This window comes from Blennius ocellaris, assembly GCF_963422515.1.
Source record: "Blennius ocellaris genome assembly, chromosome: 5".
In the NCBI taxonomy this organism is placed as follows: Eukaryota; Metazoa; Chordata; class Actinopteri; order Blenniiformes; family Blenniidae; genus Blennius; species Blennius ocellaris.
In genome coordinates this window covers 2,141,831-2,154,302 of record NC_137654.1, presented here as the reverse complement: position 1 = coordinate 2,154,302, position 12,472 = coordinate 2,141,831, and positions in this window count along the sequence as shown.

Below are 12,472 nucleotides of genomic sequence, written 5' to 3'. Positions count from 1 at the left end.
GATTGTTTTACAGTGTCTGTCAAAATAAAACTACCAAATTGGAATGTTATTACAGTGACTGTAAAAATAAAACCACCAAGTTGGATTGTTATTACAGTGACTGTCAAAATAAAACCACCAAGTTGGATTGTTATTACAGTGACTGTCAAAATAAAACTACCAAGTTCGATTGTTATTACAGTGTCTGCCAAAATAAAACCACCAATTGGATTGTTTTCATTGTGACTGTCGAAATAAAACCACCAAGTTGGATTGTTATTACAGTGACTGTCAAAATAAAACTACCAAGTTGGATTGTTATTATAGTGACTGTCAAAATAAAACCATCAAGTTCGATTGTTATTACAGTGTCTGCCAAAACAAAACTACCAAGTCTGATTGTAATCACTGTGACTATCAAAATAAAACTACCAGGTTAGATTGTTATTATGGGGACAGTCAAAATAAAACTACCAAGTTGGATTGTTATTATGGTGTTTGTCAAAATAAAACTACCAGGTTGGAGTGTTACTACGGTGCCTGTCAAAATAAAACCACCAAGTTGGATTGCTATTATGGTGACTGTCAAAATAAAACTACCAGGTTGGATTGTTATCATGGTGCCTGTCAAAATAAAACTACCAAGTTGGATTGTAATCACGATGACTGTCAAAATAAAACCACCAAGTTTGATTGTTATTACAGTGACTGTCAAAATACAACCACCAAGTTGGATTGTTATTACAGTGTCTGTCAAAATAAAACTACCAAGTTTGATTGTTAATACAGTGACTGTCATAATAAAACCACCAAGTTGGATTGTTATTACAGTGACTGTCAAAATAAAAACACCTAGTTGGACTGTTATTACAGTGTCTGTCAATATAAAACTACCAAGTTGGATTGTTATTACAGTGACTGTCATAATAAAACCACCAAGTTGGATTGTTATTACAGTGACTGTCAAAATAAAACCACCAAGTTGGATTGTTATTACAGTGACTGTCGAAATAAAACCACCTAGTTGGACTGTTATTACAGTGACTGTCAAAATAAAACTACCAAGTCTGATTGTAATCACTGTGACTGTCAAAATAAAACCACCAAGTTGGATTGTTATTACAGTGACTGTCAAAATAAAACCACCAAGTTGGGTTGTTATTACAGTGACTGTCAAAATAAAACCACCAAGTTGGATTGTTATTACAGTGACTGTCAAAATAAAACCACCAAGTTGGATTGTTATTACAGTGACTGTCAAAATAAAACTACCAAGTTGGATTGTTGTTATAGTGACTGTCAAAATAAAACCATCAAGTTCGATTGTTATTACAGTGTCTGCCAAAACAAAACTACCAAGTCTGATTGTAATCACTGTGACTGTCAAAATAAAACTACCAGGTTAGATTGTTATTACGGGGACTGTCAAAATAAAACTACTAAGTTGGATTGTTATTATGGTGTTTGTCAAAATAAAACTACCAAGTTGAATCGTTACTACAGTGACTGTCAAAATAAAACCACCAAGTTGGATTGTTATTACAGTGACTGTCAAAATAAAACCACCAAGTTGGATGGTTATTACAGTGACTGTCAAAATAAAACCACCAAGTTGGATTGTTATTATAGTGACTGTCAAAATAAAACCACCAAGTTGGATTGTTATTACAGTGACTGTCAAAATAAAACCACCAAGTTGGATTGTTATTACAGTGACTGTCGAAATAAAACCACCAAGTTGGATGGTTATTACAGTGACTGTCAAAATAAAACCACCAAGTTGGATTGTTATTATAGTGACTGACAAAATAAAACCACAAAGTTGGATTATTATTACAGTGACTGTCAAAATAAAACAACCAAGTTCGATTGTTATTACAGTGTCTGCCAAAATAAAACCACCAAGTTGGATTGTTATTACAGTGTCTGCCAAAATAAAACCAGCAGGTTGGAGTGTTATTATGGTGCCTGTCAAAATAAAATCACCAAGTTGGATTGCTATTATGGTGACGGTCAAAATAAAACTACCAGGTTGGATTGTTATCATGGTGCCTGTCAAAATAAAACTACCAGGTTGGATTGTTATCATGGTGCCTGTCAAAATAAAACTACCAAGTTGGATTGTAATCACGATGACTGTCAATATAAAACCACCAAATTGGATTGTAATCACGATGACTGTAAAAATAAAACAACCAAGTTGGATTGTTATTACAGTGACTGTCAAAATAAAACCACCAAGTTGGATTGTTATTACAGTGTCTGTCAAAATAAAAATGCCAAGTTGGATTGCTATTACAGTGACTGTCATAATAAAACCACCAAGTTGCATTGTTATTACAGTGACTGTCAAAATAAAACCACCAAGTTGGATTGTTATTACAGTGACTGTCAAAATAAAACCACCAAGTTGGATTGTTATTACAGTGACTGTCGAAATAAAACCACCAAGTTGGATTGTTATTACAGTGACTGTCAAAATAAAACCACCTAGTTGGACTGTTATTACAGTGACTGTCAAAATAAAACTACCAAGTTGGATTGTTATTACAGTGACTGTCAAAATAAAACTACCAAGTTCGATTGTTATTACAGTGACTGTAAAAATAAAACAACCAAGTTGGATTGTTATTACAGTGACTGTCAAAATAAAACCACCAAGTTGGATTGTTATTACAGTGTCTGTCAAAATAAAACCACCAAGTTGGATTGTTATTACAGTGACTGTCATAATAAAACCACCAAGTTGCATTGTTATTACAGTGACTGTCAAAATAAAACCACCAAGTTGGATTGCTATTACAGTGACTGTCAAAATAAAACCACCAAGTTGCATTGTTATTACAGTGACTGTCAAAATAAAACTACCAAGTTGGATTGTTATTATAGTGACTGTCAAAATAAAACCACCAAGTTGGATTGTTATTACAGTGTCTGTCAAAATAAAACTACCAAATTGGAATGTTATTACAGTGACTGTAAAAATAAAACCACCAAGTTGGATTGTTATTACAGTGACTGTCAAAATAAAACCACCAAGTTGGATTGTTATTACAGTGACTGTCAAAATAAAACTACCAAGTTCGATTGTTATTACAGTGTCTGCCAAAATAAAACCACCAATTGGATTGTTTTCATTGTGACTGTCGAAATAAAACCACCAAGTTGGATTGTTATTACAGTGACTGTCAAAATAGAACCATCAAGTTCGATTGTTATTACAGTGTCTGCCAAAATAAAACCACCTAGTTGGACTGTTATTACAGTGACTGTCAAAATAAAACTACCAAGTTGGATTGTTATTACAGTGACTGTCAAAATAAAACTACCAAGTTCGATTGTTATTACAGTGTCTGCCAAAATAAAACCACCAAGTTGGATTGTTTTCATTGTGACTGTCAAAATAAAACTACCAGGTTGGAGTGTTATTACGGTGCCTGTCAAAATAAAACCACCAAGTTGGATTGCTATTATGGTGACTGTCAAAATAAAACTACCAGGTTGGATTGTTATCATGGTGCCTGTCAAAATAAAACTACCAGGTTGGATTGTTATCATGGTGCCTGTCAAAATAAAACTACCAAGTTGGATTGTAATCATGATGACTGTCAAAATAAAACTACCAAGTCTGATTGTAATCACTGTGACTGTAAAAATAAAACAACCAAGTTGGATTGTTATTACAGTGACTGTCAAAATAAAACCACCAAGTTGGATTGTTATTACAGTGTCTGTCAAAATAAAACCACCAAGTTGCATTGTTATTACAGTGACTGTCAAAATAAAACCACCAAGTTGGATTGTTATTACAGTGACTGTCATAATAAAACCACCAAGTTGCATTGTTATTACAGTGACTGTCGAAATAAAACCACCAAGTTGGATTGTTATTACAGTGACTGTCAAAATAAAACCACCTAGTTGGACTGTTATTACAGTGACTGTCAAAATAAAACTACCAAGTTGGATTGTTATTACAGTGACTGTCAAAATAAAACTACCAAGTTCGATTGTTATTACAGTGTCTGCCAAAACAAAACTACCAAGTCTGATTGTAATCACTGTGACTATCAAAATAAAACTACCAGGTTAGATTGTTATTACAGGGACTGTCATAATAAAACCACCAAGTTGGATTGTTTTTACAGTGACTGTCAAAATAAAACCACCAAGTTGGATTGTTATTACAGTGACTGTCAAAATAAAACCACCTAGTTGGACTGTTATTACAGTGACTGTCAAAATAAAACTACCAAGTTGGATTGTTATTACAGTGACTGTCAAAATAAAACTACCAAGTTCGATTGTTATTACAGTGTCTGCCAAAATAAAACCACCAAGTTGGATTGTTTTCATTGTGACTGTCAAAATAAAACTACCAGGTTGGAGTGTTATTACGGTGCCTGTCAAAATAAAACCACCAAGTTGGATTGCTATTATGGTGACTGTCAAAATAAAACTACCAGGTTGGATTGTTATCATGGTGCCTGTCAAAATAAAACTACCAGGTTGGATTGTTATCATGGTGCCTGTCAAAATAAAACTACCAAGTTGGATTGTAATCATGATGACTGTCAAAATAAAACCACCAAGTTGGATTGTAATCACGATGACTGTCAAAATAAAACCACCAAGTTGGATTGTTATTATAGTGACTGTCAAAATAAAACCACCAAGTTCGATTGTTCATACAGTGTCTGCCAAAATAAAACTACCAAGTCTGATTGTAATCACTGTGACTGTAAAAATAAAACAACCAAGTTGGATTGTTATTACAGTGACTGTCAAAATAAAACCACCAAGTTGGATTGTTATTACAGTGTCTGTCAAAATAAAAATGCCAAGTTGGATTGCTATTACAGTGACTGTCATAATAAAACCACCAAGTTGCATTGTTATTACAGTGACTGTAAAAATAAAACCACCAAGTTGGATTGTTATTATAGTGGCTGTCAAAATAAAACCACCAAGTTCGATTGTTATTACAGTGTCTGCCAAAATAAAACTACCAAGTCTGATTGTAATCACTGTGACTGTCAAAATAAAACCACCAAGTTGGATTGTTATTACAGTGACTGTCAAAATAAAACCACCAAGTTGGATTGTTATTACAGTGTCTGTCAAAATAAAAATACCAAGTTGGATTGCTATTACAGTGACTGTCAAAATAAAACCACCAAGTTGCATTGTTATTACAGTGACTGTCAAAATAAAACTACCAAGTTGGATTGTTATTATAGTGACTGTCAAAATAAAACCACCAAGTTGGATTGTTATTACAGTGTCTGTCAAAATAAAACTACCAAATTGGAATGTTATTACAGTGACTGTAAAAATAAAACCACCAAGTTGGATTGTTATTACAGTGACTGTCAAAATAAAACCGCCAAGTTGGATTGTTATTACAGTGACTGTCAAAATAAAACTACCAAGTTCGATTGTTATTACAGTGTCTGCCAAAATAAAACCACCAATTGGATTGTTTTCATTGTGACTGTCGAAATAAAACCACCAAGTTGGATTGTTATTACAGTGACTGTCAAAATAAAACTACCAAGTTGGATTGTTATTATAGTGACTGTCAAAATAGAACCATCAAGTTCGATTGTTATTACAGTGTCTGCCAAAACAAAACTACCAAGTTGGATTGTTATTACAGTGTCTGTCAAAATAAAACTACCAAGTTTGATTGTTAATACAGTGACTGTCATAATAAAACCACCAAGTTGGATTGTTATTACAGTGACTGTCAAAATAAAAACACCTAGTTGGACTGTTATTACAGTGTCTGTCAATATAAAACTACCAAGTTGGATTGTTATTACAGTGACTGTCATAATAAAACCACCAAGTTGGATTGTTATTACAGTGACTGTCAAAATAAAACCACCAAGTTGGATTGTTATTACAGTGACTGTCGAAATAAAACCACCTAGTTGGACTGTTATTACAGTGACTGTCAAAATAAAACTACCAAGTCTGATTGTAATCACTGTGACTGTCAAAATAAAACCACCAAGTTGGATTGTTATTACAGTGACTGTCAAAATAAAACCACCAAGTTGGGTTGTTATTACAGTGACTGTCAAAATAAAACCACCAAGTTGGATTGTTATTACAGTGACTGTCAAAATAAAACCACCAAGTTGGATTGTTATTACAGTGACTGTCAAAATAAAACTACCAAGTTGGATTGTTGTTATAGTGACTGTCAAAATAAAACCATCAAGTTCGATTGTTATTACAGTGTCTGCCAAAACAAAACTACCAAGTCTGATTGTAATCACTGTGACTGTCAAAATAAAACTACCAGGTTAGATTGTTATTACGGGGACTGTCAAAATAAAACTACTAAGTTGGATTGTTATTATGGTGTTTGTCAAAATAAAACTACCAAGTTGAATCGTTACTACAGTGACTGTCAAAATAAAACCACCAAGTTGGATTGTTATTACAGTGACTGTCAAAATAAAACCACCAAGTTGGATGGTTATTACAGTGACTGTCAAAATAAAACCACCAAGTTGGATTGTTATTATAGTGACTGTCAAAATAAAACCACCAAGTTGGATTGTTATTACAGTGACTGTCAAAATAAAACCACCAAGTTGGATTGTTATTACAGTGACTGTCGAAATAAAACCACCAAGTTGGATGGTTATTACAGTGACTGTCAAAATAAAACCACCAAGTTGGATTGTTATTATAGTGACTGACAAAATAAAACCACAAAGTTGGATTATTATTACAGTGACTGTCAAAATAAAACAACCAAGTTCGATTGTTATTACAGTGTCTGCCAAAATAAAACCACCAAGTTGGATTGTTATTACAGTGTCTGCCAAAATAAAACCACCAGGTTGGAGTGTTATTATGGTGCCTGTCAAAATAAAATCACCAAGTTGGATTGCTATTATGGTGACGGTCAAAATAAAACTACCAGGTTGGATTGTTATCATGGTGCCTGTCAAAATAAAACTACCAGGTTGGATTGTTATCATGGTGCCTGTCAAAATAAAACTACCAAGTTGGATTGTAATCACGATGACTGTCAATATAAAACCACCAAATTGGATTGTAATCACGATGACTGTCAAAATAAAACCACCAAGTTGGATTGTTATTATAGTGGCTGTCAAAATAAAACCACCAAGTTCGATTGTTATTACAGTGTCTGCCAAAATAAAACTACCAAGTCTGATTGTAATCACTGTGACTGTCAAAATAAAACCACCAAGTTGGATTGTTATTACAGTGACTGTCAAAATAAAACCACCAAGTTGGATTGTTATTACAGTGTCTGTCAAAATAAAAATACCAAGTTGGATTGCTATTACAGTGACTGTCAAAATAAAACCACCAAGTTGCATTGTTATTACAGTGACTGTCAAAATAAAACTACCAAGTTGGATTGTTATTATAGTGACTGTCAAAATAAAACCACCAAGTTGGATTGTTATTACAGTGTCTGTCAAAATAAAACTACCAAATTGGAATGTTATTACAGTGACTGTAAAAATAAAACCACCAAGTTGGATTGTTATTACAGTGACTGTCAAAATAAAACCACCAAGTTGGATTGTTATTACAGTGACTGTCAAAATAAAACTACCAAGTTCGATTGTTATTACAGTGTCTGCCAAAATAAAACCACCAATTGGATTGTTTTCATTGTGACTGTCGAAATAAAACCACCAAGTTGGATTGTTATTACAGTGACTGTCAAAATAAAACTACCAAGTTGGATTGTTATTATAGTGACTGTCAAAATAGAACCATCAAGTTCGATTGTTATTACAGTGTCTGCCAAAACAAAACTACCAAGTCTGATTGTAATCACTGTGACTATCAAAATAAAACTACCAGGTTAGATTGTTATTACAGGGACTGTCATAATAAAACCACCAAGTTGGATTGTTTTTACAGTGACTGTCAAAATAAAACCACCAAGTTGGATTGTTATTACAGTGACTGTCAAAATAAAACCACCTAGTTGGACTGTTATTACAGTGACTGTCAAAATAAAACTACCAAGTCTGATTGTAATCACTGTGACTGTCAAAATAAAACCACCAAGTTGGATTGTTATTACAGTGTCTGCCAAAATAAAACTACCAAGTCTGATTGTAATCACTGTGACTGTAAAAATAAAACAACCAAGTTGGATTGTTATTACAGTGACTGTCAAAATAAAACCACCAAGTTGGATTGTTATTACAGTGTCTGTCAAAATAAAAATGCCAAGTTGGATTGCTATTACAGTGACTGTCATAATAAAACCACCAAGTTGCATTGTTATTACAGTGACTGTCAAAATAAAACCACCAAGTTGGATTGTTATTACAGTGACTGTCAAAATAAAACCACCAAGTTGGATTGTTATTACAGTGACTGTCGAAATAAAACCACCAAGTTGGATTGTTATTACAGTGACTGTCAAAATAAAACCACCTAGTTGGACTGTTATTACAGTGACTGTCAAAATAAAACTACCAAGTTGGATTGTTATTACAGTGACTGTCAAAATAAAACTACCAAGTTCGATTGTTATTACAGTGTCTGCCAAAATAAAACCACCAAGTTGGATTGTTTTCATTGTGACTGTCAAAATAAAACTACCAGGTTGGATTGCTATTATGGTGACTGTCAAAATAAAACTACCAGGTTGGATTGTTATCATGGTGCCTGTCAAAATAAAACTACCAGGTTGGATTGTTATCATGGTGCCTGTCAAAATAAAACTACCAAGTTGGATTGTAATCATGATGACTGTCAAAATAAAACTACCAAGTCTGATTGTAATCACTGTGACTGTAAAAATAAAACAACCAAGTTGGATTGTTATTATGGTGACTGTCAAAATAAAACTACCAGGTTGGATTGTTATCATGGTGCCTGTCAAAATAAAACTACCAGGTTGGATTGTTATCATGGTGCCTGTCAAAATAAAACTACCAAGTTGGATTGTAATCATGATGACTGTCAAAATAAAACTACCAAGTCTGATTGTAATCACTGTGACTGTAAAAATAAAACAACCAAGTTGGATTGTTATTACAGTGACTGTCAAAATAAAACCACCAAGTTGGATTGTTATTACAGTGTCTGTCAAAATAAAACCACCAAGTTGCATTGTTATTACAGTGACTGTCAAAATAAAACCACCAAGTTGGATTGTTATTACAGTGACTGTCATAATAAAACCACCAAGTTGCATTGTTATTACAGTGACTGTCGAAATAAAACCACCAAGTTGGATTGTTATTACAGTGACTGTCAAAATAAAACCACCTAGTTGGACTGTTATTACAGTGACTGTCAAAATAAAACTACCAAGTTGGATTGTTATTACAGTGACTGTCAAAATAAAACTACCAAGTTCGATTGTTATTACAGTGTCTGCCAAAACAAAACTACCAAGTCTGATTGTAATCACTGTGACTATCAAAATAAAACTACCAGGTTAGATTGTTATTACAGGGACTGTCATAATAAAACCACCAAGTTGGATTGTTTTTACAGTGACTGTCAAAATAAAACCACCAAGTTGGATTGTTATTACAGTGACTGTCAAAATAAAACCACCTAGTTGGACTGTTATTACAGTGACTGTCAAAATAAAACTACCAAGTTGGATTGTTATTACAGTGACTGTCAAAATAAAACTACCAAGTTCGATTGTTATTACAGTGTCTGCCAAAATAAAACCACCAAGTTGGATTGTTTTCATTGTGACTGTCAAAATAAAACTACCAGGTTGGAGTGTTATTACGGTGCCTGTCAAAATAAAACCACCAAGTTGGATTGCTATTATGGTGACTGTCAAAATAAAACTACCAGGTTGGATTGTTATCATGGTGCCTGTCAAAATAAAACTACCAGGTTGGATTGTTATCATGGTGCCTGTCAAAATAAAACTACCAAGTTGGATTGTAATCATGATGACTGTCAAAATAAAACCACCAAGTTGGATTGTAATCACGATGACTGTCAAAATAAAACCACCAAGTTGGATTGTTATTATAGTGACTGTCAAAATAAAACCACCAAGTTCGATTGTTCATACAGTGTCTGCCAAAATAAAACTACCAAGTCTGATTGTAATCACTGTGACTGTAAAAATAAAACAACCAAGTTGGATTGTTATTACAGTGACTGTCAAAATAAAACCACCAAGTTGGATTGTTATTACAGTGTCTGTCAAAATAAAAATGCCAAGTTGGATTGCTATTACAGTGACTGTAAAAATAAAACCACCAAGTTGGATTGTTATTACAGTGACTGTCAAAATAAAACCACCAAGTTGGATTGTTATTACAGTGACTGTCAAAATAAAACTACCAAGTTCGATTGTTATTACAGTGTCTGCCAAAATAAAACCACCAATTGGATTGTTTTCATTGTGACTGTCGAAATAAAACCACCAAGTTGGATTGTTATTACAGTGACTGTCAAAATAAAACTACCAAGTTGGATTGTTATTATAGTGACTGTCAAAATAGAACCATCAAGTTCGATTGTTATTACAGTGTCTGCCAAAACAAAACTACCAAGTCTGATTGTAATCACTGTGACTATCAAAATAAAACTACCAGGTTAGATTGTTATTACAGGGACTGTCATAATAAAACCACCAAGTTGGATTGTTTTTACAGTGACTGTCAAAATAAAACCACCGAGTTCGATTGTTATTACGGAGACTGTCAAAATAAAACTACCAAGTTGGATTGTTATTATGGGGACTGTCAAAATAAAATCACCAAGTTGGATTGTTATTATGCTGTTTGTCAAAATAAAACTACCAAGTTGGATTATTAATTCAGTGACTGTCAAAATAAAACCACCAAGTTGGATTGTTATTACAACGACTGTCAAAATAAAACCACCAAGTTGGATTGTTATAACAGTGACTGTCAAAATAAAACCACCAAGTTGGGTTGTTATTACAGTGACTGTCAAAATAAAACCACCAAGTTGGATTGTTATTACAGCGACTGTCAAAATAAAACCACCAAGTTGGATTGTTATTACAGTGACTGTCAAAAAAAACCCACCAAGTTGGATTGTTATTACAATGACTGTCAAAATAAAACCACCAAGTTGGATTGTTATAACAGTGACTGTCAAAATAAAACTACCAAGTTGGATTGTTAATACAGTGACTGTCAAAATAAAACCACCAAGTTGGATTGTTATTACAATGACTGTCAAAATAAAACTACCAAGTCTGATTGTAATCACTGTGACTGTCAAAATAAAACTACCAGGTTAGATTGTTATTACGGGGACTGTCAAAATAAAACTACCAAGTTGGATTGTTATTATGGTGTTTGTCAAAATAAAACCACCAAGTTGGATTGTTATTACAATGACTGTCAAAATAAAATCACCAAGTTGGATTGTTATAACAGTGACTGTCAAAATAAAACCACCAAGTTGGGTTGTTATTACAGTGACTGTCAAAATAAAACCACCAAGTTGGATTGTTATTACAGTGACTGTCAAAATAAAACCACCAAGTTGGATTGTTATTACAGTGACTGTCAAAATAAAACTACCAAGTTGGATTGTTGTTATAGTGACTGTCAAAATAAAACCATCAAGTTCGATTGTTATTACAGTGACTGTCAAAATAAAACCACCAAGTTGGATGGTTATTACAGTGACTGTCAAAATAAAACCACCAAGTTGGATTGTTATTATAGTGACTGTCAAAGTAAAACCACCAAGTTGGATTGTTATTACAGTGACTGTCAAAATAAAACAACCAAGTTCGATTGTTATTACAGTGTCTGCCAAAATAAAACCACCAAGTTGGATTGTTTTCATTGTGACTGTCAAAATAAAACTACCAGGTTGGAGGGTTATTACGGTGCCTGTCAAAGTAAAACCACCAAGTTGGATTGCTATTATGGTGACTGTCAAAATAAAACTACCAGGTTGAATTGTTATCATGGTGCCTGTCAAAATAAAACTACCAGGTTGGATTGTTATCATGGTGCCTGTCAAAATAAAACTACCAAGTTGGATTGTAATCACGATGACTGTCAAAATAAAACCACCAAGTTGGATTGTAATCACGATGACTGTCAAAATAAAACCACCAAGTTGGATTGTTATTATAGTGACTGTCAAAATAAAACCACCAAGTTCACTTGTTATTACAGTGTCTGCCAAAATAAAACTACCAAGTCTGATTGTAATCACTGTGACTGTCAAAATAAAACCACCAAGTTGGATTGTTATTACAGTGACTGTCAAAATAAAACCACCAAGTTGGATTGTTATTACAGTGTCTGTCAAAACAAAAATACCAAGTTGGATTGCTATTACAGTGACTGTCAAAATAAAACCACCAAGTTGCATTGTTATTACAGTGACTGTCAAAATAAAACTACCAAGTTGGATTGTTATTATAGTGACTGTAAAAATAAAACCACCAAGTTGGATTGTTATTACAGTGTCTGTCAAAATAAAACTACCAAATTGGAAT